The sequence below is a fragment of the Felis catus genome, chromosome B3 (genome assembly GCF_018350175.1).
Source record: "Felis catus isolate Fca126 chromosome B3, F.catus_Fca126_mat1.0, whole genome shotgun sequence".
In the NCBI taxonomy this organism is placed as follows: domain Eukaryota; kingdom Metazoa; phylum Chordata; class Mammalia; order Carnivora; family Felidae; genus Felis; species Felis catus.
Genome location: NC_058373.1, coordinates 105,677,276 through 105,705,257, shown reverse-complemented (window position 1 = coordinate 105,705,257; position 27,982 = coordinate 105,677,276). Strand labels below are relative to the sequence as shown.

The 27,982-nt window shown below is 41.1% G+C and overlaps 1 long non-coding RNA gene across 1 annotated transcript in view; it reads right to left on the bottom strand.

The window, feature by feature from the left end:
* The window catches only part of LOC111560882, a 92,014-nt gene that overhangs the window by 40,431 nt on the left and 23,601 nt on the right, over positions 1-27,982 (bottom strand). The window contains exons 2-3 of the long non-coding RNA XR_006599654.1: positions 19,501-19,561; positions 5,133-5,371 (exon numbers count right to left, since the gene is read on the bottom strand). This is a non-coding gene — a long non-coding RNA (uncharacterized LOC111560882). The remainder of the gene's footprint in view (positions 1-5,132; positions 5,372-19,500; positions 19,562-27,982) is intronic.

The following is a 27,982-nucleotide window of genomic DNA, read 5'->3' as shown; positions in this document are numbered from 1 at the left end:
TTAAATGCAATATTGGTTTCTAAAAAACTAATTACCTAAGGTTATCTTATCTGTGCATTTTGTTTTGCAATAGTAAAGGGGGAATTACAAAATATTCATTACAAAGAGGAGTCACTGGCTGATAGAAGATAGAGAAGCACTCATCTGGATATGCTGCATTCTACTGTAATGGTTTAATCGCCCACCATATATGAACATACAATCATATATTTAATTAATTAACACTTCTGTTGTTGTTTTTTTTATTTTTTTGAAATATCATGGAGAACACCCTCATACGTGTATCTTTGTACATTTTACAATATTTCCGTATAATGGATTCCTCAAAATAGAATTCCTCAAAAGAGTATGCACATTTAAAATGTTAATAGACACTGCAGCAGTGGGGTTCAAGACTAGAACTCCCCTTTCAATGGAAATTATATACCAAAGGGTATAAAACAGATATAAGTAAAGTTGCTTTTTAAACGAGGATGGAAATCTAGAAGTTGCCTCCATTCCTTTGTTGACCAAGGCAGTCCTGGGGGCATCTCCACAGAGCTCTTCAGGCATCCTCACAGAGCTCTGCAGGGGTTGGAGCCTAGCTTGAAAACCACAGGCCTGAGATTTACTCCTTTCTTGGTAGCTTTGGCTTTGTGAGGCTATGAGGTTGCTCAATACCTTCTCCTCATATCAGGTGTATAGGTTAACCAGCTAGATTCCCCATGCTGCCTTTATTATTATTATTTGATATGCAAACTAAAAAGTACATAAAATATAAACATTTTATAAACAAATGTAAAAGCCTAATAAAATAGCATGATGCACATACCTCTATAGGCACTACCCAGATGAAGAAATAGAACCCTACTAGCATCCCATGCCAAACACAACCCCCTCATCCCACCCCAAAGGTAATCACTGTACTAACATATATAGTAATCACTCCCTTGTTTTTCATTATACTTGTACTCTAGAAAGTATTATATATAAGTTAGTACACTATAGTTTCTTTTTTTCCTTTTGGAAGGACTTCATATCAAAGGGATAATACAGCAGCCATTTGGTCCAATACTGTTTTTGTGAAATTTTTAATTTTTATGTGCTATTGCATATGGTTATAGTTTGTAATTTTTATTGCTATAGGACATTCAATTTTAAAAATAAATTTTTAATATTCACTTGTTTTTGAGAGACAGAGAGACAGAGCACGAGCAGGGGAGGGGCAGAGAGAGAGGGAGACACAGAATCTGAAGCAGGCTCCAGGCTCTGAGCTATCAGCACAAAGCCCAATGCAGGGCTTGAACTCATGAACTGTGAGATCTTGACCTGAGCTGAAGTCAGATGCTTAATCCACTGAGCTACCCAGGTGCCCTGATAAGGCATTCAATTTTATGAATACACCATAATTAATTTATCCACTCTATTGTTGATGGGCATTTGGCTGTTTTTAGTTTAAGGCTGTTATAAATAATGCTGCTATGAACTTTCTCATACCTATCTTCTAGTTCACATAGTCTTACATTTCTATTGCACAAAAAGCTAGAGATAGGATTGTTGGGACATAGGACATGAACGTGAACTTTCTATTCTAGGCTGTTTCGCCAAGTAAACAAACAGCTCTACAAAGTATTAAAAAAAAAAGTTTGTTTTAAAAAAGTATTTGTGGGGCACCTGGGTGGCGCAGTCGGTTAAGCGTCCGACTTCAGCCAGGTCACGATCTCACGGTCCGTGAGTTCGAGCCCCGTGTCAGGCTCTGGGCTGATGGCTCGGAGCCTGGAGCCTGTTTCCGATTCTGTGTCTCCCTCTCTCTCTGCCCCTCCCCCGTTCATGCTCTGTCTCTCTCTGTCCCAAAAATAAATAAAAACGTTAAAAAATTAAAAAAAAAATAAAAATAAAAATAAAAATAAAAAGTAAAAAATAAAAAAGTATTTGTTCTGTAGATTACCTGATATCCACGTGTAATTGCAATAATCAGTTCTCAGATATTTTTTATAATATCTATAAAATATGGGATTGTACAGGGTTTCTTTTGTGGTAATGAAAATATTCTAAAATTAGTGGTTATGATTACACAACACTAAATATACTAAAAAACCTCTGAATTATACACTTTAAAAGAATGGACGTTTTGGCATGTGAATTATTCTCAATTGTTGGTATAAATGAACAAACAAACTCCCAATGACAATAAGAATTCAGGATTGTTGGGGCACTTGGATGGCTTAGTTGGTCAAGTGCCCGAATCAGTTGGTTAAGTGCCCAGCTCAGGTCATGATTTCACAGTTTGTGAGACTGAGCCTGATTCAGACTCCTTGCTGACAGGGCAAGCCTGCTTGGGATTCTCTCTCTCCCTCTCTCTCTGCACCTCCCCTGCTTGCTCTCTCTCTCTCTCAAAATAAACATTTAAATATAGATTTAAAGAAAAAAAGAGTTCAGGACTGTTGAAGACAGAAGCCATGTAACACGGGACTGTTTCAACCTCCAGCCAACCTACCAGGAATTATGTGTTGGGGGTGGGGTGGGGAAAGGAGTGGAGAATTGGGGGCAAGCTAGGGGGAGATAGGTAAAGGAGAGAGGACAGCAGAAAGTGATAGGTTTAAATGGTAGCTTAGAAAAATGTTTTGGTAGCTTGTATTATTTGATTATGGGAAATAAGGAAAAGGAAATGGAATAAGGTTGGTGGTGTACTTTAAGCAATGATCATGACTTTTTGATCTGCAAATATCAGCTCTCCACATCCCAAGGAGTGTTGTTATGTTCACAGAATACATGAAGAAAATTGAGTTTTAGGGATAGAACTGGGGGTCACGGGGTTAATATAGATAGATAGATAGATAGATAGATAGATAGATAGATAGATAGATGCTAACAATCACAGTTAACCCTTATTATTTCATATTTATTTTGTATTTGTTATAAGATTTCAAGTTCTGTTATAGCACTTACTAACTGTGTGACCATGAAGAAGCTACTTAGCTTCTCTTGACCTTACTTTCTTCATTCAATAAGCTGCTATTGTGCATTTCAGTTCTGGAAAGTATGTCATGGGAATTGCATTGTCCCTCCTCTGCTTTACTTAGTAGTAGATACACCAGTGAGAAGGAGCATACACTTATCCAACTCTTCCCCTTGCACACCCCCAACATAATCCCCTTAATGAGGTAAGGCTGCTGACAAGAGACAGGGACATCTCCTGGGTCAAGAGAACACCGAAAACTGCCTCGCTGCTCGAAACTAGAGAAAAGAGGAACATCGGAAAAATAACGTCTCAACAAATCATCTTGTCACATGAGCATCGTGCTAGCTGAAGAATTCTAAGCAGTGGAACTACTACAAAAGCCCTTGTTTGAATTGTATGGTATTCTGTGCCTCTTAGGCTCTGGTATGGGAAATAATCTTTTTAAATCCATAAATGACTCTTTGAAATACATCTTTTTACCTTTTTTAAAGTACAGTTGGGGATAAGCTCATTTTTGTTAAGTATAGGTAAGTAACACAACTCATGTCAGTTTTGTTCATTTAGAAGGTTTAGGGACCTGTAAAGCGCCCAGAAAATTCCAACAGGCTGTTGCTATCAAATGAATCAAGATGGCTTCTTCAGCAGTTGAATATCACTCTATATAACACTTTCCTTCTATAAATGAAAGCCTTGTTTTATAACTGGCCTGGATGCTTCTGATTTTATTGGAACTATACTAAGAAGCTGGTTTGCTGTGAATTCCTGCCTTGTGGCTAAAGGTGCACAAAGTCAATACAGTGCCTGAGCTGCCCCTGGGTCTCGTGCCACCCACGTCCCAGGTGGAATTAAATGTCCTCAAGTAGGCTACTTTGAAATTCTAGTTTTTAAAGCATGCTTTTCAGAGCAGCAACAACACAAATGACTGTGTGTATATTTACCGCATTTTATGCATCTCATATATAAAAGCTGTATTGAACATTTATGAGGGTTCTCCTCTGAAAAACTGCAGATCATAATAGAAAGTATGTTTTTGCATTTTTACTCAAACCTCAGACTCCAATAGAATGAGGGCCTAATGGAGCCAAGAAAAAAGAGGGAGTTGCTTACCACAACATACAGTTTTCCCGGCACAAATAAATCTGTCTCACTCACTCAGCCCTTGAGGCAAAGGAACAAAAGAACCCAAGAAGTTCCAGAGAATGCTTTACTCACATCTACCCATACCCCTGCTCTTTTTCTGCACAGGGAGCCAAAGGGGAAGAAGTAATACAGGCAGTGAACATGAGCCCTGCAAGATGGGGTGAAAGGGAATACTGGGAGCCCTTCCATCTTTCTCTGTTGCATACCTAATACATTTGCCTTGACTTTCAGATTTCAAAACTATTTTACATTGTTGAGACGATAAAGGTCTAATTATGAGTGGCTTCCAAATGTTTGTGTTAAGCAAGTCAGCTTGTTTCCAAGGTAATGTAGTAACAAATCTTCCCTGTATTTATTGGTTGAAAAGTATTTAAATATACTTGCTTTCTTCCCACCCATCTACTTGTAATAGTCAGGGTCCAACAAGGAAACCACTATCTTTTTTTAAAGAGAAATCCATGCTGGGAGATAGTTACAGGGGTGATAGAAGAGCTGGAAGCCAAACAAGAGATAGTGAAGCCAGGCAGAGATAAACAACAGCAGAGAGACAAAGGGATGTAAATGGAGGTCCCAAGAACCCAGAGCCAAGGTCACCAGACAGTAGCTGGTACCACAGCCGACCTGTCCAGTGGGAGCTGAGCCAAAGGAAAGAAGCAGTCACTGCTGGAGAAGCCATTCAAAGCAGAGAGCTGTCCTGTGTGTACCCTTCCTCCTGCACCCCTACTCCTAACCCCACACTATAGCCTCTGGCCAGTATCTTGCAAGGCTCAAAAGCCAGAAACCAACTAACATGAGAGTCTAAGAATCGGCCTTGCAGGCAGGTTCAGCCTCACCACCTTGGAGAGCAGAGAAGAGGATGGGAAATGAAGCTGAGAGCACGCCGAGTTCGCGGTTTTTCTCGATCATTCTCTGAATTCTCAAAGCTAAAGAAAAAATATTCCTGACAGGAAATCTCTAGCTTACTGGGGAATGGGGAAGATTGAGTTCTGAATGGCTGCAGCCACCAAATAAACTCTGCCCTGCGCCTACCTGCTAACTCGGTACCACTCACCTGTGGTATTACCAGCCTCTACCGTTCATCCGGCAAAAAAAGTTGTCCAGTGGGACCCAATGAAGACGGATCCAGGGGACCAGTTGCCTTTTGCTTGATTCTCTTGACGTTGTTTCAGTATTTTCTCATACTCACACAGGAACTATTATGCAGCATTTTATGAGCTGTCACAAGGGGGAAATGGCTGTGGGATGTGTCCGTGGTTGACAGGGTGCTTTTATCATGTATATCTTCCAGAGCTTTGAGGTATAGGGAGAGAAAAAGAGGAAAAAACTGATGTAAATGAGTGGTGAGTTACCTCTCCCGTCCTCTTTACTAGAGTGAAAACACCTTTTCCTTTTCTTATTTTTTTTCCTCCTTTTTAAGAAGAAAGGATATACCTAAGAGAAATATTTGGATTATCTAAGGGTGGGGAACAAGGGCAGTTCAGCCGAAAACAGCTGGAATGTATCTGCAATAGGAGTGGACAAAAAACACTCTTTTTGTGCCATCAGTGAATCCTTGCTGTGAGTAAGCCAAAATAGCAACTTCTTTATCTCCAAAACAATTCTCCCTGAGGCCAGTTCCCAGCTTTAGATGCATACCCAGGACACTTCCCAGCTGTGTGGCAGTGCTGAGCTCTTCTCCACTGACCAGAGCCTTAGATCACAAAGGAAGCTGCTACGTCCAAGGACACCACATGCTTGCAGTAGAGGGGGACATCACATGCAGTAGAGGGGGACAGTAGTTCTGGGCCAGTCATGTGGAGATAAGACACTACACTGGTCAATCTGAATACAGAAGGAAACTATTGTCTTTAATATAAGTGACATAACTGGCATCTATTGGGCACTTGCTATGTGCCAGGCTCTCTGCTGTCTTATTGAAACTTCACAACAGCACTTTTTGGTCACCATTCTTATTTTCCCCATTTCCCAGATGAAGATGTTGAGGCTTTGAGGTTGGGTTATTTGTCTAGCATCTCACAGCTAAGAAGTGGCAGATTTGAGACTCAGACCTATGTCTGTCTCTCCCCCAGATCCAAAGTTCTTCCCCTTTATACTATCCTGCGTATCAACTCTAAGGGAAACTCAATGGACAGTTTGTATGTTCAGTGCTAGCCAGCATCGCAAATAATCACTGATCTCATTACCCATGGTTTATGGAAGAGATAGTAAACAGAATCATTGCTTGTTGGTTCTCTCCATGAATATCTGAGTGCAAATGATCAGTGAACTCTTGTTACCTCTCTAGTCCTAATGACTGAGTCATAGCATATCTGCTGATGTTCTAGAAGCTTCTATGTTCTGAATCTCTCCAGCTACCCAAACCCTAGAGAATAAATGCTCCATTTCTGCAACTTTTCTTCCCAGAACTTCTCAGCTGGAATCCCAGAGATTGGAATCTGTAGGCTGAGATCCTGGCCAGTTCTGGAGTGACTCCTAATCTCATCTTCAGGGAAGGTCATTTATCTTAACAGCTTTTTGCCCAAGATCTTTGTATCTGTGATAGATATTATGGATTTCTATTCTACTCCAACTGGTTTAGCTAGACTTTGCTATCATCTCTGCTGCATCACTAGAGCCCAGATGGCTCATGACTAGTGTACAGACTCTTCTCCCTAGAAGTTGACCCTGTCCTTTGAATTCTTATATTTATAGAAGTAAAAGCGTTAGCACAGGATGACAAATACATTGCACATACACTGCTACTTCTCTTTCCTACACCCATAGTTAGGATGATCATTTGATTTATTGTCTGAACCAGGATGCTTGGAGAGTGAAAAGAAGGGCTAAATTACATGAAGACAAACAGGTTTGTAAACCAGGGCAGTCCCACAGTAGACAATGCTCATTGATCCTACCCTTCTCAACAGGGATCCAGGCAGCCCTTCAGAGATGAAAACTATGAGTAATCATATAATTGGTACCTTAGGACATTTACTGTTTACATGTGCATGCATCTCATTTCATTTTTTCAGCATAGGTTTGAGTGTTTACTCTGCAAATTTATAGATGAGGAGCTATTCACTTTATAAAGAAAAGGAAGATATAATCCTGTTCACGGATTAGAATCTAGTTATGAAGAAAAGACAACATAAAACAAATAAATAACTTTATGAGTGCAAATATTCTCTTCCATGAATGAATTTCCCTGGGTAAGAAGACCAGGTAGCAATTTACAAGGCGAGTTAGGCTTGAACATGAACATTCCATTGGGTTTCACTTAGAATTGATATGAAATATATTCAAGATTTTAGAGTCAGAAAGTCCTAAATTCAAGTCATGAACCTGAATTTACTAGTTGTGTGAAAAAAAAAAATGGAATATAGGAAGTAAGTCCCAAAGGAGAGGTAATTATGCTTTGAAAGTGGAGAAAAGGAGGAGAATAATTCTGTTTAGAGATGTCTGTCTTACTGTGCTCCTTTATATAATTTCTTCCTAAAAATATTTATTGGGTTAAAAAAATAGCACAGAGGTACAAACAAGAAACAAAAAAAAAGATCCACAATCCTATCCTAGATCACCATTGCTGATATTAGAAACAACAAAAGAAATATAGATACATGATCACAAAGTTCAAATAGTATAGAAAGACACAAGAAAGTCTCTTTCTCCACCCCCAGAATCACTCCCTGAAGTGCCCACCTCTAGTATTTTTTTTGCATAGTTTTCATAGGGAAAAAAAGGCATTTATCTGCATGTACATACTCTATACCTTGTTTTTTCCCACTTAATAGTATATCTTGGAGGCCTTTCCATCTCCACACATACAAATCTTTATTCTGTTACCAAGAGGAAGAGTCCATCGCAGAGATTATAATTTATTTAACCAGCCATTTTTTATTTATTTGTTTTTGTCATGATAAGCAATGCTGTGGTGTATATGTGAGCCTCTTTAAAAGAATATAGCTTAACCTTATAGGCGTATTAAAAGTGAACCTAACTAAGAATATGCACTTTGTCTCCAGAGTCCATTCATCATCTCTCATTGTCCATTCCTGCCAGCTCCTCCTCATTTCTAGTTTCCTGTGTCCTTAATCCCCTGATTTTTCACAGGCCATCTTATTGTCCATGGTTTGCTTAACCCCCTTGATGATTGAACTTCCTTTGGACTTGCTCTCCTGGCCTTGCCCTCAGCATCTTCCCAGGACCCAACTGTAATATCGCCTTTTGGCTCCATAACCATCAAATGTGATTGAGAAGCACTCCCTTTGGACACTTGTGATATTGTGATTTATAAATTAGAAATATGTATATTTGATTTTCATCCCAGTTCTTGCATAGAGCTACTAAAATCCTTGAAATTTCCTAAGTGACAAGAGCTTTGAAGGTGCCTTTTGTTATGTTAATGAGTAACTTTGGGAATCTTCCTAGATCCCCTAAGGAGAGGTCTGGTCACCAAAGGCACAAACTGTGTGATCAGAGGGTTGGGATTTTCAGTCTCATACCCTCTTCCCCAACTCCAGGGAGAGGAGAAAGGGGCTAGAGATTGAGTTCAGTCACCGATGGCTAATGATTTAATCAGTTGTGCCTGTGTGATGAGGCTTCCATAAAAACTCAAAAGGATGGGGGTTCAGAGCGATCTGGAATGGTAAACACAAGTAAATTTGGGGAGAGTGGTGTACTTGGAGAGGGCATGGAGCTCTGTACTCTTTCCCCATGATTTGCCCTATGCTTCTTTTCCATCTGGCTGTTCCTAAGTTATTTCTTTTTATAATAAATTAGTGATCTAGTAAGTAAAATGTTTCTCTGAGTCCTGTGAGCTGCCCTAGGAATTAATTGAACCCAAGAAGGGGGTTATGGAAACCTTCTATCTATAGCCAGTAAGTCAGAATCACAGGTGATAACTTGCACTGGCATGAAGTCAGGGGAGGGGGTCAGTCTTCTAGGATGGAGCCCTTAACCTGAGGGATCTGGCACTTTCCAGGTAGAGAGTGGCAGAATTGAGTTGAATATAGGACACCTAGCTGCTGTCTGAAAATTGCTTGGTGGTATGGGGAAACCACACACACACACACACACACACACACACACACACACACACACACACTAGAATTTGGGAGACCAGAATCATTAGAACTTGAACCTTGCCAAGTACTCCTATTAGGTGAATGTGTATTTGGCAGAAACGTTTCCAAGAGTGAGACTCTAGCTGTCCTTTAAAGGACTGATGGATTTTTAAAAGCAGGACAAAGTCCTCTGGGGAGGACTAAACAATTTCTCCAGATACTCTGCAATGCATGACTCTGTATAAGGCAGGTATTCTGTGAAAAGTCAACTAGTTTAGCAAGATTCCTCTAAGCACCACATTAGTACCTGGAGGCCAGTTTAATGTAAATTAAATTGCAATGTATATTCTCAAGCCAGACAAACTGTCTGCAAGATTATTGAGGGCCCACAGAGTACCATAATGACCTAGAAACAGAGGCCCAGCGGCACTGACCAGGAGCTTGTGTAGAGTTGATCTCTTGGGAGGATTCAGATGGAGGGTTAAGGATTTTATGAAGAATTATGATTCTCAGTGATGAATGAAGAAAGCTAGAGCAAAACCACCCTGCCAAAAATGAAAGTGTCTTAAAGACTCGACAACAGTGGCAGTTCTGCCTGCCAATGCTGTAGGATAATTTATGAACCACACAGTTCAGAGCGGTTTAACAACCATTACTGAATGATGAATACATACTTGGAAATGTTATTATTTCTGCAATAGCATAATGATATCAAATTCACAAATTCGAGTTTAGTCTTCTATCTGAGGAGGCAAATCAATCAGTTAAATATGTATAGGCAGAACCCTACTTGTCGAAGGTTCCAATGTTCTATAAAGAGTGAGAACCTCCTACATTTGGAAAAATGTGGAATCTACATGACCAAAGATGGTTTGGTCTAGTTTTTATATTTACCTCATGTGGTAGGAAGACTAACGGCCCCCCAAAGATATCCAGGTTCAAATCCCCAGGACATTTGTAAATATGTTACCTCATATAGCAAAAGGGGCTTTGCAAATTTAATTAAGTTGAAAACCTTGAGATGGAGAGATTATCTTGGTGAGTCCAATGTAATCACAAGTGTCCTTATAAATGAAAGAATGATGGAATAAGAGAATTAGAGTCAGAGAAGGAGATGTGTGTGATGACCAGAGAAGCGGAGGTTGGAGTGATTTGAATAAGGGGCCATAAGCCAAGGAATGCAGATGGTTTCTAGAAGCTGGAAAAAGGCAAAGAAATGGATTCTCCCTTAGAGCCTCAAGAAGGAATATGATCCTGGCAACATCTTGACTTTAGCCCACTGAAACCCATTTTGGACTTCTGACCTCCAGGACTGTAAGAAAATAAATATTTTAAGGCACTTAAATTTGTTACACCAGCAATATAAGATTAAGACACTTAATATCTTTCATTATTGTTTTCTTCATTTCTTTGTCTCATAAATTCACAGAGAGGCCAACAGCCAAGTTCAATACTGAAGGAAAATTCAACAAAGCGTGAGAAAGATATCACATAGATCCAAATGAAAGTAAGAGAAATATAGAATAATACTATAATTTTTACACCATATTAGCCTAGAACCATCCTTGGTTACTTGTTAATTCAATTTATTTAAATATTTTCAGTGCCTCTTACAGATTCATATGTGCTACAGTTCCCGAAGAGAAATCTCTTCCATGTATTTCTTGGATATCTGAATATTTTAAAGGCAATAACTTTAAAATTTTAGGATTTCAAAACTTGAATTTAGATGTTGTGATACATCTTTTTTGGATTCTCCTTTAATTTCCCTGATAATTTCCACCTCTTTGGGAATTGCCCCTTGATCTACAGGGTCTAAATTTAATCCTTCCTTCTAGTCAGTCTGAATTGGGACAAGGAAGGGCCAAGAGGAACTCCTGATCCAAGTTAGGCCAATTATTTCTCCTGGGAATCTAAAATCTGAACTGCAAGATTCAGAGTCTGGGAATTGGAAACAGAGTTACTTTAATGTCAGAATGTAGACAGAGGTTCCATAAGTTCCATAGGTGAATGTTAAGTCTTCCTAGGTCTGGTTGTTAAAGTCTTCCTTGATTCCACAAGACACTCTATGTGGCAGAATGATTTGTGTAAATAGCAGCAATTCTCACCCCTCCCCCTGTCCGGTACTCTTGCCACACTCTTGGGATTTCAGCTCCTCTCAGTGCTGGAATAAGTTAACCTGTCCTGAGTCTGGGATGGCCTTCTGACTTGCATTAAACAGTGGAATGTAGTAAAAATTATATAGAAGTCTCCACACTTCCTCAGTCTGTTTGTCTGTCTGTCTCTCTTTCTTCTCCCCTGCTTCCTATGAGAACAAGCTCAGTGTAGCCTTCAAGGTAAATAGACATGTTACCCACTCACAGCCTTTGTCCCAGCCAAGAGCCACTCAACCACTGGACATGTGAATGAGGCATTGAAGATATCCTAGACCTGCCAGTCCTCATTTGACCCACTAGGCTAATCACAAATTTATGAGCAAGCCCAGCCAAGATTAGCCAAATCTTGCCCAGATCAGTAGATCCATCCATCTGACTCATAGATGTACAAGTAATTTTTTTTTTATCATTTTAAGTCAGGGTTTGGGGTGATCTATCATGAAGCAATGTGTCTAATTGATATACCCTAATTTGTTTGCTTGTGTGTTTCTTCTCTTATTTAATAAATATTTGTTGAGCATCTAGTAAATGCTAGATAAGTTCTTATGTTAAAAATATGAGACTACTATGACATTACTATAAAACAAAGTTCCCACCCTCATAAAGCTGACATTCTGGTGGGCATCGTGGGAGAGGTGAGAAGACCGACAATGAACAAATATAACAAATGGAAAATTAATAAAACAGGATTAGGAAAATAGGGAGTGTCCTGTCAAGGGAAGAAATTGGTATCTTATAAAGAATGCAGATGAGGGGTGCCTGGGAGGCTCAGTTGGTTAAGTGTCCGACTCTTGATCTCAGCTCAGGACTTGACCTTAGGATCATGAGTTCAAGTTCTGCATTTGTGTGTGGAGCCTACTTAAAAAAAAAAAAAAGAATTCAGATGAAAGGTATATTTATAAGATGACATTTGAGTAGATATCCAAGGGGAGTGAGTGAATAAATCATAGAAATGTCTGAAGAAAAAGCGTACCAGGTAGAAGAAACAGCAAGTGCAAAAGGCCTGTTTGTTGTGTTTGTGAAATAGGAGGTGAATTTCCTGGAGTACAAAGGGGCCAGGGATAAGTCAGAGCAGTGACCAGGGCTCAGGTCATGGGAAGCTTGAAAGTGATGATGACAATTTTGGATTTTACTCTGAGCAAGATGGGAGGCAATTAAAGAGCTTCAATCACAGTAATTAACTGAAAGGAATCACATTTTAGAATGCTCACCCTGATGACTGTAAATAAACTCTAGATGGACAAGGGAGACCAACTGGAAGGCAGTTGCAATACTTTGGTGGATATGATGATGATGTGGACCAACATATTAACAGAGGAGCTAGCAGATTCTGGATGTGTTCCTACAGGAGTGACCACAGAATTTGCAAATGTTTGGTAATGGTCGTGAATTAATGAGGGGGAAGGGAACGCTGTAAGGTTTTGGTCTGATAACTGAAGGGACAGTCATTAATGGGCATGGAGAAAGAAGAGGATTAAGGAAAATCAGGACTTTGGTTTTGGACATGCCACATTTGAGAGTGGTTTGAGTTGGCCACAAGGATCACATCCAGTAGATAGTTGGCTGTATGAATATGGAGCTGAAATCAGAGCACTGAATTACAGACATGAATTTGGGAGTCGTATGTGTATAGTGGGACTTGAGATGTCTGAGTCTGAGAGAAATCCTCCAGGGAGCACAGACAGAGAATGGAAAGAGCTCTGGGGCTCCCTAATGATTATATCCAGGGAGACAGGAAGAACGAGCAAGAGTTGACAAGGTACAAGAACCAATGGGGATTTCTGCCAATAAATTCCTTTCTTTTCTCTTTAACCTAGCTTAAGCTGGTTTCTGTTATATATGTAATTAGATAATACACAGAGATTTTAAGGAGAGGTTTTCCTTTCTGAAAATTATCCCTGTTGCCCTGTGGCTCTCCATGTGCTGGGTCCAGAGCATCTATGGCTGCATGGATGGAGGGCAAACACAGACAAAGACTTCCACTGACTCAGTGATTTTTTTTTTTTTAAGTCATGGAGGCTTAATAGTCTAAAACCCAAGCATTTTTGATTTGTGAGAGCTAAGAGTACGAGAAAGAAGTGGTTTTGTTTGGATTTCTAAAAGGGTTTGATGGAAGAGTAAGCCAGAGCCTAGGGTAGAACATAAAGTCCTGAAGGAAATAATGTAGGACAGGGATTGACAGCAGTTTCTTGTGTCCCCACCCCCAGCCCCACCCCTACCCCAGGAGGGGGACAAGATCACTTCCTGGGCAGGAAAAAGGCTGGAGAGAGAAATCAGCTCTGAGATGCTGGTGAGGAGACTTCCCAGCCTGCTCTTCAACCTCTTCTCTACCTTCCACTCCCCCAACCTTGAAAGCCCTGCTGGGGTGGGGCAGACCAAGACTCTCAGGCAAGTTTGAAAATCTCCCAGCTTAAAGGGTTTTGTTCCCCACTTCCCATCTGTGGTGCTAAAGGGACTAACTCAAAGTCCATCTCACACCAATTCAGGAGAGTGGCAGCAAAGTGGACAAGACGGCTCCGTGTATTTAAGCAGAGAGAGCCTAGGCCAGTGAATGGATACCTCCCACGGTCCCCTCTGATTTCTTCAAGCCAGCATGCAGCACAGATGAGATTCAAAGATTTCCACATCTCCCAAGATGTTGGATGTTGAAGGTGGCTGCAAGTTGAGTGCCTCCAGGCCTGCCAAAGAGCCACCAAGGCCAGGGGCAAAGTCCCAAACCAAAAGTCTCAGGGTGGAGAGCTCAAAAGCCCGAGCCACGTGGAAGCGTGAGCTGAGGCTCAGAGGAGCCGTGGTGACAGTGGGAACCACAGGGGTCGACTGCACACTGCCTGTGTGGGAGACCAGCCTGAGTTAGGTGAATTCAGCTAAAGGGAGATTTGGTTATACCTTAGCTTAGGGATACACATTTAAAGCATTTTTCCATTACCCTTGCAATGGAAAGATCCCTGCTTGATTTAGATTTCAAAATTCTAGTTGTACATCCTGCATCTCTTGCTCAACAACCAACCAGATATTCTGTAAATTCTACTAAAAATATTTTGGTGATGTTTGTGCCACTAATAATAACGAGCACGCCCCAACTGGTGGTTTAAAATTTATCTTTCCATATAAATGATATAAATAGTGGTTAGTATCCCATATTCATTCACCAAGTCTATGTAATTCATAATATAATTGAATTCTAACTAGTCTAGTTGGTGCCAGAGTTGTATAGAGAAAGGCTGTTTCAAATCCCAAGCACCATTACTCACAGCAGATCCTCAGCTATATACTTAGCTTTCCTGGGCCTCAGTTTCCTTATATGTAAAATGGGGATAAGAACATCTTTTCTTGGGTTTGTTGTAAGAATTAGTAGCAATTTTCCTAAGTCACCCAAATCTTCAGATGTGAGGATTAGTATCATTTTTATAAGGCACCCAAACAATTTCTATAAAAATACTTCAAATCTTAGCAATTGATCTTCGCTTAGCATTGGAAAAAATAATCTGACTGAACAAATCTATTGTAAGCTATGGACTGTTATGCTCCCTTAATCCTCATGGAAGTATTTCTGATCTAACTAAATTCTAAATAAAGAGATGTTTTAGTAATTCTTTTAATAACAAAGCCAACTAAAATTTAAAGTACCATGATGATGGGGCACCTGGGTCGCTCAGTTGGGTTAAGCATCTGACTTTGGCTCAGGTCATGATCTCGGAGTTTGTGAGTTTGAGTCTTGCATCAGGCTCTGTACTGACAGCTCAGAGCCTGGCCCTTGCTTCGGATTCTGCGTTTCCCTCTCTCTATGTCCCTCCCTTGCTCGTGCTCTCTCTCTCTCTCAAAAATAAACATTCAAACAAATTAAAGTTCCATGAGGGTAATTTCAAACTTTAGTTTGAAGAATGATGACCATCTTTTAAGCAAGATAGATCTACCTGTCCAAGCTAGCCTAGAGTCATCTGCCTTAGGATTAGTTTGGGCTGCATATATGAGAAAAGCTGTAACAGCTTAAACAAGATAGAAGTTAATCTCTCTCATATACATAAAAGGAATCTGGAAGTTAGCAATCCAGGATGAGCATGGTTACTTTGCAGAGTCCACAGCTCCTTTGCCATCCTTGAGAGTAGTTCTTGTTTGTTTTGTTAAATGTTTATTTATTTATTTTGAGAGAGGGGTAACAAGAGAGAGTACATGCACGCACACAGAGGGAGAGGCAAAGAGAATCCCAAGCAAGCTCTGCGCTGTCAGCCTGGAGCCTGATGCAAGGCTAGATCTCAGAATCTGGGAGATCATGACTTGAGCTGAAATCAAGAGATGCTTAATTGACTGAGCCTACCAGGTGCCCCCTTGAGAGTGCTTCTTGTCCTCATGTCCAATATGGCTGATAGAGCACCAGCCATCCTATCTACACTCTGAGCAGGATGGAAGAAGGAGCAAAAAAATAAAAAATAAATAAAAACAAAACACTTCTTGGAAGCCCCCACATAAAATTTTCATTTTCATATATTGGTTAAAATATGGTCGCATGACTATGACCATATCTAGCTGCAAGGAAGGCTGAGAAACATCCTTTCGCTGAGTTTTGCCTTCCTAATAATTGAGGGTTCTATTACTAGAAATGAAAGGAAGAAGAGAGGTTAAAAATAAGCAACAAGCAATCTCTGTCACAGTTCTATTGAACTTCTCATTTAGCTCTTGCCTCTCAGTGGCAATTTCTCCTTTTACAGGCTGCTTTGTGCTGATGGAGATGGGGGCTTTGCGCACCCCATTCTGCTTTGCCAGGGGATTCTGGAGGGAGACTAGAAGACTTGAGGAGGAAGGATGCCGTCCCTTTCTGTGTTACACAGCTCTGCTTCCTCCACCTTGGCATTGGCAGTTCTCTCCGGGAGCAGTTTGCTGGTTTTCAGCACTCATGGACCAGCCTCCTCACTCCTCACTTCACATACACGAGTGCCAGGCCAGCTGGCACCCCCACGATGGGCTGAACTGTGTCCACTCAAAGCACATATGTTGATGCCCTGACCCCCATTGTGACTGCATTCAGAGACTAGGCTTTTAGGAGATAATTAAGGTTAAACAAGGTCATAAGGTCGGGGTCTGAATCCTAATCTCTCTCTCTCTCCACTAGCATGCTCTCAGGAATGGCCACGTGAGCACACAGCAAGAAGGTGGCCATCAGCCAGCCGGGAAGACAACCCTCATTAGAAAATGACTCTGCTGGCACCTCGATCCTGGATGTCCAGTGTCCAGAACTGAGAAAATAAATTCCTGTTGTTTAGGCCACCCAGTCTGTGCTATTTTTTCATGGCAGCCCAAGCAAACTAGCATGGCACCCTCCTCAGTGGTCGGTTTTCAGTCCGTGGGACCCATTCTCCAATCCTTCCCTTCGCTCCTCCAGACTACAGCTGTTCTTGTCAGTTGCCACCTTTCTGATAATTGATGTTCATTTTTTGCCTTTTAGGTTCTTCAATATCTAGTCAATTCTTCATATTAATTCTTTTCTCCTGAAATAGGTGGTTGTGGTTTCTGACCCTTGACTGGACCTTGACTGATATAATATGAACAATTCCAAGTTACCCCCAGCTGTGGCTACAGATACTTTATAGAAGTGCCAGTAGTACAGTTCCCAACCTTCATCTGCCCCAAACGCATCTCTACCAAATCCCATCTGTCGCTTTGCATTTCTGCTCATGGCTCGTCTCCACTTTTGCCCTGCAGTGGTCCTCTATCTGGATTCTTTCTCCCTTTACCCAGCTGGATGACGTTGCTGGCTTTTGGTTCTCTTGGTGTATAAAACACAAATTCTTGTATTCTTGCCTCAGAACTGGTTGCACTGCTTCCCTAAGTCCCACGTTTTCCCAGATGGGATAAGAGTCACAATCTAAAATCATATACTCAAACCAACTCCCTTTATCAAGCTGTTGTTTTTTTCAAAGTTGTAGAACTTTCTACTCTTGTAGCTTGCAAGTTCATAAAATAGTTCCAATTTGTTCTCCTGATGGCAGCAGGGGGAATTCTTTGGAGTAGGTGGGACATTTAATATAAGAAAACTAATCAATTAGTAAGGCAGGAATTTTATGCCTGAAATAACTGTGCACTTAGCTGTGTAGTCAAAGATTAATTTCCAGGCAATACATCATCTTCACACATTTCCAGGTTGCTTTCACAGACTCAAGATTTCTTTTCTGCCTCATCTATTCCATGCCATATTTAAATTGTTTGTGTGTTCATGAATGAGAAGCCATGGAAAATAAAAATTTTTTTGGAGACATTATCTTTCCTTTCATAATACTCTTCCATTATCTCTGTTTCTCTTCTTGGGCTGTCTGGTTTAGTTTTAACAGACTTTCCTTTACCTGTCACCATAAATCCCACAATCACTAAAAAATGCTAGGGAATAAATATACTCTCTCAAAGTGCTCTCTTATCAGGTTATCCTGTATAAGATAATAACGTTTTAGGTCCTATTCATGTCAAGAATCTTGTTTGTGTGAAGAAGACTTCTGGTAAACGTGTTTTTACAGCCTTAGGCATCGGCAAAGAGGGAGGCTGGGGAACTAGTCACTGATGTAAATTCTCTTGCTTTCTCTGTGGCCAAAAAACACGAAAATTCTCATATATGTTCCAACATGAGGAGCTAAATTGCAGGATGCGGGTATTTTAAAAATACCTAGAAGTCCTCAGGACTGATGATGGTCATATTGATTCAACACAGTGATAACTGTAGCCTCTGTCTGTTCTTCTGTGTTCCTAGAGAACCCTGGCATCCATACCCGTGGGGGATATATTTGTTAAACCAAAGAACAAAATACACTATCAAATCAGTATAAATTCCCTCATGTATACATTATGAGGGCAACAGAGAAATGACCCTGGCCAGGACTGTCCCAGGAAATTGTATTATGGCTTCTGTATCCTTACCAGCTAGGTAAAACACACCAGGCAAGCCCACAGAGACTTTGCAGAAGCTTCGCTCTACTTTAAACACACGAGTTGGCACGCTTCTTCTATAAGGGGCCAGAGAACAAATATCTTAAGCTTTGTGGACCACACGGACTCTGTTTTAACTACTAACTTTCGCTGTTGTAGCATAAAAGCGGTCATAGATAGTATGTAAATGAACCAGCCTGTGTTCAATTAACATCAAAACACAAAGAGAGCCATTTTGGCCCGTGGATCATGGTTTGCCAACCCCTGTTCTAGGATATCCAAGAACGCACTTTTATCTAAAAAGAAACATGCCACCAAAAAATCTGTGCTCTGTTTTCCCAGCCTTCTACATAATAACCTACACATGTTATACCTATAAAAACACAAAATGTTGTCCTTCTTCGTTCAGCTTCCTGAATTGAGACAACGAATTTTTATGCCCATACAGAAAGGAATTTAGTGCCATTTTGTCACTTCCTATTTGCTAGGGTTGTATATCAAGGCAAGACGTTGTAACTAGCGGGATCCTTTATGGGCAAGGCCTGAGTTCTAACTTAACCTCTTCCAAAAGGGTAAGTGTAAGAGCATTCCAGGCCATTACAAACCAAATAACCCAGCAAAGACAGGTGAAGGCTAATGCCTCTAATGGCACTCAGGAAAATCAATCAGCCAAGACAAACAGAGAAGACTGTCAATGTTATGTTGACGAACTGGTGGGTGGTTAAAGGGAAAAAAAAGGGAGTGGGTGAAAGGAATATTTAGAAGAGCAACAAAGGATGAAATTCTTTCTAGACCCTTGAGGCAAAGGTTCAAGTTCAGGGTTGAAGTTAATGGGGTTCACAGAGAAGAGGCTTCATCTACCAGATCATAATGATCCAGTTCTTCTGGGATTTTTTTTTGGTAAATCACGAAGTTTTCAAAGCCTAACTTTAAAGTAATTGTGCTTGAAGTCCTCAGAGTGGGAAAAATAATAATAGCTAATACTTGAGTGTTTGCTTTAGTTTTACATATTATCATATTTAGAATTTATTATTATACCCAATTTTTAGTTGAGGAAACAGGCTCAAAATGGTTAAGTAATTTGTTCAAGGACACATGGATATGAAGAGGCAGGACCAGAATTTGTAAATGGGTCTGGCTGACTTAGAAGCCCATATTCTCAATCTTTACATTATACTATCTTCCCTCCTCACTCTTGTTGATAGCTAAACCTTCAGGTCACAAAAGATTCTGGAGTCATTTTTAAATACACATTATAAACTAACACTCATGTTTCAAAGACACATGATCAAAGATCAAATTCTCCACCTACCGGGTTTTGCTTGAAGTTCCGTTACTGAGAGGATGATATCTTAAACTTGGAAATATTTATCCTGGGCCAGGAAAAAAAAAAGAAAAGAAAAGGAAAAGAAAGAGATGGCAAGAGGAAGAGTTTAGTAAGTTTAATATTTAATTAATTTCATCAAATATTTAATTTAATCATTTGTTTCCATATAGGTTTGGACAAAATATTTTAAGGCCAGCACACTGATAAAATTAAAATAGAAAATGCCAGGTTAGGGGCGCCTGGGTGGCGCAGTCGGTTAAGCGTCCGACTTCAGCCAGGTCATGATCTCGCGGTCCGTGAGTTCGAGCCCCGCGTCAGGCTCTGGGCTGATGGCTCGGAGCCTGGAGCCTGTTTCTGATTCTGTGTCTCCCTCTCTCTCTGCCCCTCCCCCGTTCATGCTCTGTCTCTCTCTGTCCCTAAAATAAATAAACGTTGAAAAAAAAATTTTTTAAAAAAGAAAATGCCAGGTTACATAAAGTGCATGATGGTAGTGAGGGAACGTCAGGCAGACACAAATAATGAACAATCTGAAAAATGAATATGTGTGTGTGTGTGTGTGTGTGTGTGTATAATATATATATTATATATACAGATTTTATAAAAGTATTCCCATTATTACACCCAGCTAGTCTCTTGAAGGAGCATTCATTTTTTTTAATTTTTTTTTCAATATATGAAATTTATTGTCAAATTGGTTTCCATACAACACCCAGTGCTCATCCCAAAAGGGAAGGAGCATTCATTTTAATCCGGTGTTATTTCTTCCTTTCTGCCACCTAACACGTGTCTTACAAATCCTAGCCTTACAAATTTAAAAATCAATGTGGGGTTGTATCACCTCATTCTTTGAGATGGCTTTCACCTCTGACAGATATATTCTGCTTCTTCTTTTTTAGCATAGAATTTGACATGTTTATGTAACACTGATCCTGAAGTCCAGGGTTGTTTTCCTAATTTGTCTTCATTACTGAATCCCGTAGGTTTGGTAGGTGGAAGCCTTCCCTCCCTCTCACTACAGCACATTACAAAGCTCGAGAGAGCTCGGTTGCTTACATACTAGTTAAAACGAGTAGGCATTTATTTGTTTGTTTGCTTATTTGTGTATTCATGTGTTTATGTATTTACTTTTTTGGTTAAAGAAAGGCAGAGAAAGGAAGTCCGAGGTAAGGAAGCTAAGTTCCCCTTGGGGAACTGCTTCTCCTTGTTTTCATAAAATCACTTCTGATTTCTAAATGGTTTGTCTCCAGAAAACCATCCAGAACTGAGTTGATTTAAAAATATTAGTCATATTCCAGGACCCAAGACCCCAAGGAGTTAAACTGGCTACAGATCATTTAGACCACCCACCTGTAATAGAGGCACGGTCTGTCTAAACGCCGCAGAAATGCAAAAGCCTGCCTCTTGCTGTCTCTCCAAATAGTGCCCAGGAGGCTTTGCTCCCCTTTAGAACTGCTGAGCTGGACAAGAATTTTACTCCTCTGGCCCAGTGTCACTTGCAGGTGGGAGGGGAAGGGAAATTAAGACACAAATTCCATTGCTAGTGAATACATGTGGGACCCAGGAGACCAGTTCATCTAAAACTGAGAAGAGAATTTTGGGCTTCACGTACTTATGCACTGTGCTTCCATTCAAATATTTCTTTCTTTTTTTTTTTTCTTCCAACACATCAGTTCCCGTAAAAAGCATTCCCTTTTCGGTAGCCTAATCAAACATGAAATAAGAAAACTTCCACGTTGAAATTAGTTTCAGATCTTGTTTATGGGTCATGCAAACAAAATGCACCTATTTCTTTGTATTCAAATCACAAAATGACTTTTGTGCACGTCCAGAAGAGTTGATTCACTCCTGGTGGCCTATAAAAAGAACACTGGCTGTGAAAGTGTGGTAGGCAGAATTCTAAGAATGACCCCTAAAGACTCTCACTTTTGTATAAGACCCTTCTCTGTGGATATGATGGGACATCAAACGTCACATTGCATGGCAAAAGGGATTTTGAAGATGTAATTAAGGTTTGACCTTAAAAGAGAGGTCACTTAGGTGAGCGAGGTCTAATTACATGATCCCTTAAAAGCAGAGCATTTTCTCTGGTTGGTGACAGAAGAAGTCAGAGAAATTCCCACCTAAGAATGACTGGACACACTATTGCTCATGAAGATGGAGGGACCACGTGATGAGAAATGAGCACGGCCTCTAGAATTTGAGAATTGGTCCCCAGCTGGCAGCCAGCACTGAACGCGATTCTTTTTTTTTTTTTTTTTTTTTTTGGAGAGAGAGAAACTGGGGAAGGGGCAGAGAGAGGGAGACCCAGAATCTGAAGCAGGCTCTAAGGCTCTGAGCTGTCAGCACAGAGCCTGACACAGGGCTGGAACCCACGAACCGTGGAATCATGACCGCAGCCCAAGTTGGAGGCTCAACCCACTGAGCCACCTCACCACCCTAAACAGGATTCTTAAACAGCCTGAATGAGTTTGGGAGCTGATGCTTTCCCTAAGCCTCCAGATAAGAACACAGCCAAACCCCACAAGGACTTCTGACTTACAAAATAGTGAGCTAATCAATGGGTGTTGCTTTTAAGCCAGTAAGTTCATGGCATTATGTTTTGCAGCAAAAGAAAATTAATATAGAAGGAGATAAAGGGGACCTTTAAAGGAGATGAAGAGCACCAAAGGCATTCAGAGTAATAAGTTTATCTCTGGAACAAGCATCCCCCTTATAAGGGGAGGAGATGACTAGAGCTGGGAATAATGTTCAGGCAGATGTATAAATTCTGAGGCAATTCTTTTCTTTTCTTTTCTTTCCTTTTCTTTTCTTTTTTTTAAGTAGGCCCCACGCCCAGCATGGAGCCCAATGTGAGGCTTGAATTCACAACCATGAGACCAAGACCTGAGCTGAGATCAAGAGTCAGACACTTAACCGACTGAGCCACCCAGATGCCCCTGAAGCAATTTTTAATATGTTATTTGATAGCCATATTCCATCTGCTGTTTTTGGATCTGCTGCTCAGAATTTACTCCTCCACTCCGAACCCACTCTAGGAAGAGGACAAGGAGATCGGTGAGTGTCCCTGACCAGGCCAACAACATATGGTAGCGGCACATTGGGCACATTTCTCCCTTCCTATCCCACATGTGTCCTTCTGCCTTTCAGGATGAAGGATCTGACCCTGTATTCTCTTGGAAACCTGCTCTTGCCACACCGTTGGTCAGTCCCCACAGGCTCCTCTAGCCCCACTGAACATGCTGCCCAACCCCTCTGCCAGTTGACGAACCCATTTTCTCCCTGTCCAAGGAGGTGGAAACCAGAACGGTCCAGAAAGGTCCTTCCTAGACTACATGGAAGGGGTGTTACTGGTACTCCCAGGGGGAGCTGGGATCCATGACCAGGGACCCCAACAGAAAAACAGCAGGCTCTAGCCAAACAGAGAGTCACAGGAGATGGTGGGTGAAAAGTAAATAAACAGCCTGGCCCAATTTCATTTTGTTGGAAAGAATCACACTGGGTTGAGTCATTTTAAAAGATTAGACACATACCTATTGGACCTGCACTGTGTTCCCACTTACCACTTTGAAATCTCATGCATTTGAATTTCAGTGTTTTCAGCCTTACTATGTTGACGTATTTGTAGCACTGACACTGTCACTCGCTCTATATGTCAAAACTTCTCTCATAGCTTTCCTGACACCAGCCTCTCTTGCTTTTCCTACTACATCTCCGGTTTCTTCTTCTCTTTCTGAGACTGCCTGCCTCTACTCACCTTTAAAATTGGTATTCCACCCTGACCCACCCTTGACCAGCTTCTCACTGTCTCCATTCATCCTCTGTTGTTATTTCATTCACTCCTATGGCTTGGTTTCATCACCCACATGTCTGATGATTCCTAAATGTCTATCCCTAATCCATTCACATCTTGAGCTCTAGGAATGTGCCTACAACCATCTTCTGAACAGTGCAAGTTGGATGTTCTGTTGGTACCTCTAACTCAACATGTCAGCTCCCCAAACCATGTTCTTCCTCCTTGGTCCCTTATCTGGGATCTATCACCATGCACCAATTGTTAATTACAAATCTATCTATTCTGGATGTCGCATTCTCATTCTCACAGCCTGAGACCCAAATTACTTAGGTTAATAATGAAGGGTTAACATTTAATGAAGAAGAGTCAGCCAATTAATCTTTAGCTTTAAGCAAAGAGATAGAGACAGCAAGAGAAGAAATGCCAGTTGTAGGACATCATTAGCTGGTAGGGATGTAGGTGAGAAGTGTCTCCTTGATCAAATCTATATGCCAATAGGAACAGACCTCTCATGGGGAACACTGCTTTAGACAAGGCACAGTCTGACACAGACAGGATAATCTCCTGCTAAAAATTCTCTCAACCTAGTCATAGGAGCTCATGCTTCTCCCTAAACTGTGAAAGTTTGGTCCTTTGATGATTCAAAGCCAGGATCCCGGCAGTTGTCTTACTTGAGGCCAACTCCCTAATAGCTTTAGCTTCCTAGCAAGGTGGTAGGATTTCCTGGAACAAATAGTCTGTAGACAGAGCTTTCCCCACTGCTCTAGGTCCACTCGTGCTTCTTTTCACACAAGCCAGGAAGATAATTTACACACACCTCTTGTTACTATTCCATTTAATTATAATATAATCCTACATATGCAAACATGAAAACAGCAATCATGTTTTATTCCAAGTTCTAATTGCGTGTAGCAATCATGTGCTTTCGCTAAATTATTTCCATCAAGCGTACAGAGCGCCATTATTTCCAGCATGCCAAAAGGCCCACCTGCAGCCTCCCAGCCCCATCAGAAAAGCCAATCGGAGTTTCCTATTCTTGCTCTGATGTTTCAGGTAGTGGTCCATCCCCCCGCCCCCAATTTCTATGTGCTCAATCTGTGTGACTTCAGCTCCCCTGTCAATTTTCTTTCTCACCAGCATCAGAGACCCTGAAATGTTGAGTGTCTGCTCACCACTCCTCTCTTGCTTTTGTGCGTAGAGGTGCCCTTAGTTGGGCTTCCTCCTTAACCATTTCCTATTCTTCTGATGCTAACATGTTCGTCTCTGTTCCTCACAGGCAGACCCCTCAATAATCCCTTTTCTTTTTAAATAATACCTTAAGCTAATCTTATTAGCATCAACCGACAATCTTTCTTCTTCTTTGAACCTCTCCCCCACCCAAAATACAGAATAAAAAAGAGAAAGAGAAGAATGCCCTTTCCCTAAGTTCATCGTGAAACTCATTTCTCACTGTAGGAATTGTGCATTCTTTGCTTTATTCTCTCCCCACTCCTTTTCTACATTACGTCATTGGAAACGAGCCTAGAAATTAGTCAAGTCACGTATATAAAAAATGAACACTAGGGAAAGAAAACACAGGACAGTGAGGTGGCAAATTACTAAGCACTGGGGTCTGAAAATGTTTGAATTTTTGCTTCTGCCCTTCAAAGTTTTCGCTGCTGGGTACGTTCCAAGCTAGGTCTCAAGCCATTACCAGAACAGGTCATCCCAGTAGGTTTTTCTTTTACTTTTTTCCAAAGATGTTATCAATCAAGTTTTCCCAAAGGCTCATGGGCTATTAGCAAAGCAAAAGGGAGCCTCAGTGTCTCAGACGCAGGATTACCATCTGCTACAGGAAGCAGGGCTAAAACCGGAGGACTTGGCCTTGCACCGTGTGTCTGTGTTTGAGAAAAAGCCTGAGAGAGCTCTGAGGACCTGAAAACAACCAACATGACGTGACCATTTAAAAAAGAAATCCTGGAGCATTCCAGAGACATGAAGACAAGCTCAGTACTGTGCAGCCAAAGGAGATCACTCCTCTGGGACTGGTTTGTGGAATTGAGCGAAATGACTTTTAAGAAGTGGCTGTCTGAGTGAGAACAATCAGGGACTTTCTTTTTCTTTTAGGGCTGAGCTGCATGCTCCCTAGCCTGAAATGCAAAGATTGAATATAAAAGGAAACGGAAAAAAATAAATAAATATGTTTTCCAACTGTCTCCATGTGGCCGGCTGCCAATCTGGCTGGCCTGGGTGGGGATTCTCGCCCTCAAGTTAAGCAGAGACATGGGTTGCATGTTCTTGTTGTTCTTCGTTTGTGTTACATTTTAGCCGCTTTGGTTGGGAAAGGCTTTGAAATTTCACAGGAAGGACGACAAATTGTGGTCAGAGTTCGGGATTATAAACTCACTTCGAGTATTCAACTGAGGCAAAAACGCACACAGTCTCTCAGCCTTGGTTTCCTGATTCATAAAGTGAAGAAATAATGATGCTGCTTCAAGGCTGGCTTCTTACTGTTATTCAGGTCCTGGTTTAAACGTCACCTCCTCAGAGAGATATCCTGTCCGAGGTATCTTCTTCCAACCACCTGGCCGCTTCCTGTCACATCATCCAGTCCCAATTCCGTTCCTCCAACTCTGCTTTCAAATGTATTTGTTGCCTGTCTCCCCCGAGGAGATAACATTTTAAGAGAGGCCTGAAGAAAGGGAAGAACGAGATGTGCTGAAACTTGGAGCTCGTGTATTCCAGGAAGTAGGAGCATGAAGGGCGAGGGCCTCATGTGGTTTTTCCAGAAACAGCAAGGGCAGGGCGGCTGGAGAAGAGTGAGTGAGGGGCCTGAGGGGAGGAGATGGAAAAGGAGCCCAGCTCCTGGAGGTGCGCGTGATTTATGGTCATGGCTTGTGATTCTATACTGAGCGCGATAGGAAGATGGGCTAGTTTGGGGTGAAGGAGTAACTTCTGTTTTCTTTGGCTCACTGTGATGGCTGTGTGGAGGAGAGATTTAAGAAGGGCTTAATGGAAGCAATGTGACTGTGGAAGTTATTTATAGCAATGATCCAGATAAGAAATAAAGGTGTTTGTTGTTGTTGTTGTTGTTGTTGTTGTTGTTTGAAAGAGAGAGAGAGAGAGAGAGAGAGAGAGCAGGGGAGGGGCAGAGGGAGAGAGAATCCCAAGCAGGCTCCACACTCAGTGCAGAACCTGATATGGGGCTCAATCCCACGACCCTGGGATCACCACCTGAGCTGAAATCAAGAGTCCAACACTCAACCAACTGAGCCACCCAGGTGCCCCAGAAATAAAAGTGTTTTGAATGGTGGCAGCCACAGCAGTCGTGGGATGGGCTTCAATTCCAGACACATTTTAGAGGTAGAGGCAACAGAATTTCCTGACAGACTCAATGTATAGGGGCAAGCAGGGAGTAGGGAGAGAGCAGAATCAAGAGCGTTTCCAAGGTTTGACATATTAGTTAATTTTGAGATACGTATTAGAAATCCAGGTAGAAATGTTGAATCAGTTAGCTTAAAGGAAGCTATAAAGACTGGAGATATAAATTTGGGCCACATGAGCAAATAGACAAAATTTAAAACCATCTCCTTCATCATTGTTGGTTCCCAACACTGTAAGGACACTCAATAAATATTTGTCAAGTGAATAAATTAATGAGGACCAAATGAGATTATGGGTATGAACGTGTTTGTCAAACTGTAAGTGTCTCTGAAAATAAAAGGAAACAGAAAAACGTTGAATGAGCAATAAAGATTTAGCAAAAGCACAACTAGAGATTTTGCTTCTAACAGAAACAAACTCCAGATGGCTCCTTTCCTCCTCCCCTTTTCGATATTTAAAGTTGAAAGTGTCTAATACTGTAATTAAGGGCAGTAAAGCACCATAAAAAACTGAATGCGAGTGAAATATAGCAATGCTTTTTTTTTTTTTCTCCCAATGATGGCTCTTCAAATTGTCAAAACGATTTTCACAGCAATTTTTCAAACTGTTTCAGGAGTACTTTTTCAAAAAGTAACTCTAAAACTAGATGGCTTTTGTGTGGACTTTCCCATCTCAGATCACGCCATAACTCTAAATTCAACTGGCGTTATTTTGCATTAAATTAAAAAATAGCCCTGGCTTCGTTCTATTTGCCTTTTAAGTCACGGCCTGATACTGTCATTTTTAATAAAAAAATGTTGCTTGATGAATTTTATGGGGGAAACTATTGGTTTGGGACTTAAGATACCACCTGATAAAATTCTCTGGACTTTTCAAAACATGTGATAGAAATTAGAAGTTGCAAGTTACATTCCCCCTACTGGTTACAGAAATATAACAAAGTCAAGGGTTTTCTACCTATGAGAGTTGAGCATTGTGATATAAAGACTTAAAGTTCTTCTAACCAAGAGAGGAGACAGTCAGGAAGATGGATGGATGAGGGGATGGATGGATGGAGAGAAATGAGGGTTGAGAGAAAGAAAGGAAGCAGGGAGACATGAAAGAGTGAAAGGGAAAATGAGACATTCTGACTTTTACCCAGGGGTCAAAATAATGCAATAGGGTAAGGACAGTCGTCTTCAGAACTGACTGGTACAATTAATATCCCTACTGGAAAAATAAACCTGAGGCTTACTCCACATGATTTGCAAAAATTAACTTGAAATACCGGTGCCTCGGTGGCTCAGTCAGTTAAGCATCCGACTTCAGCTC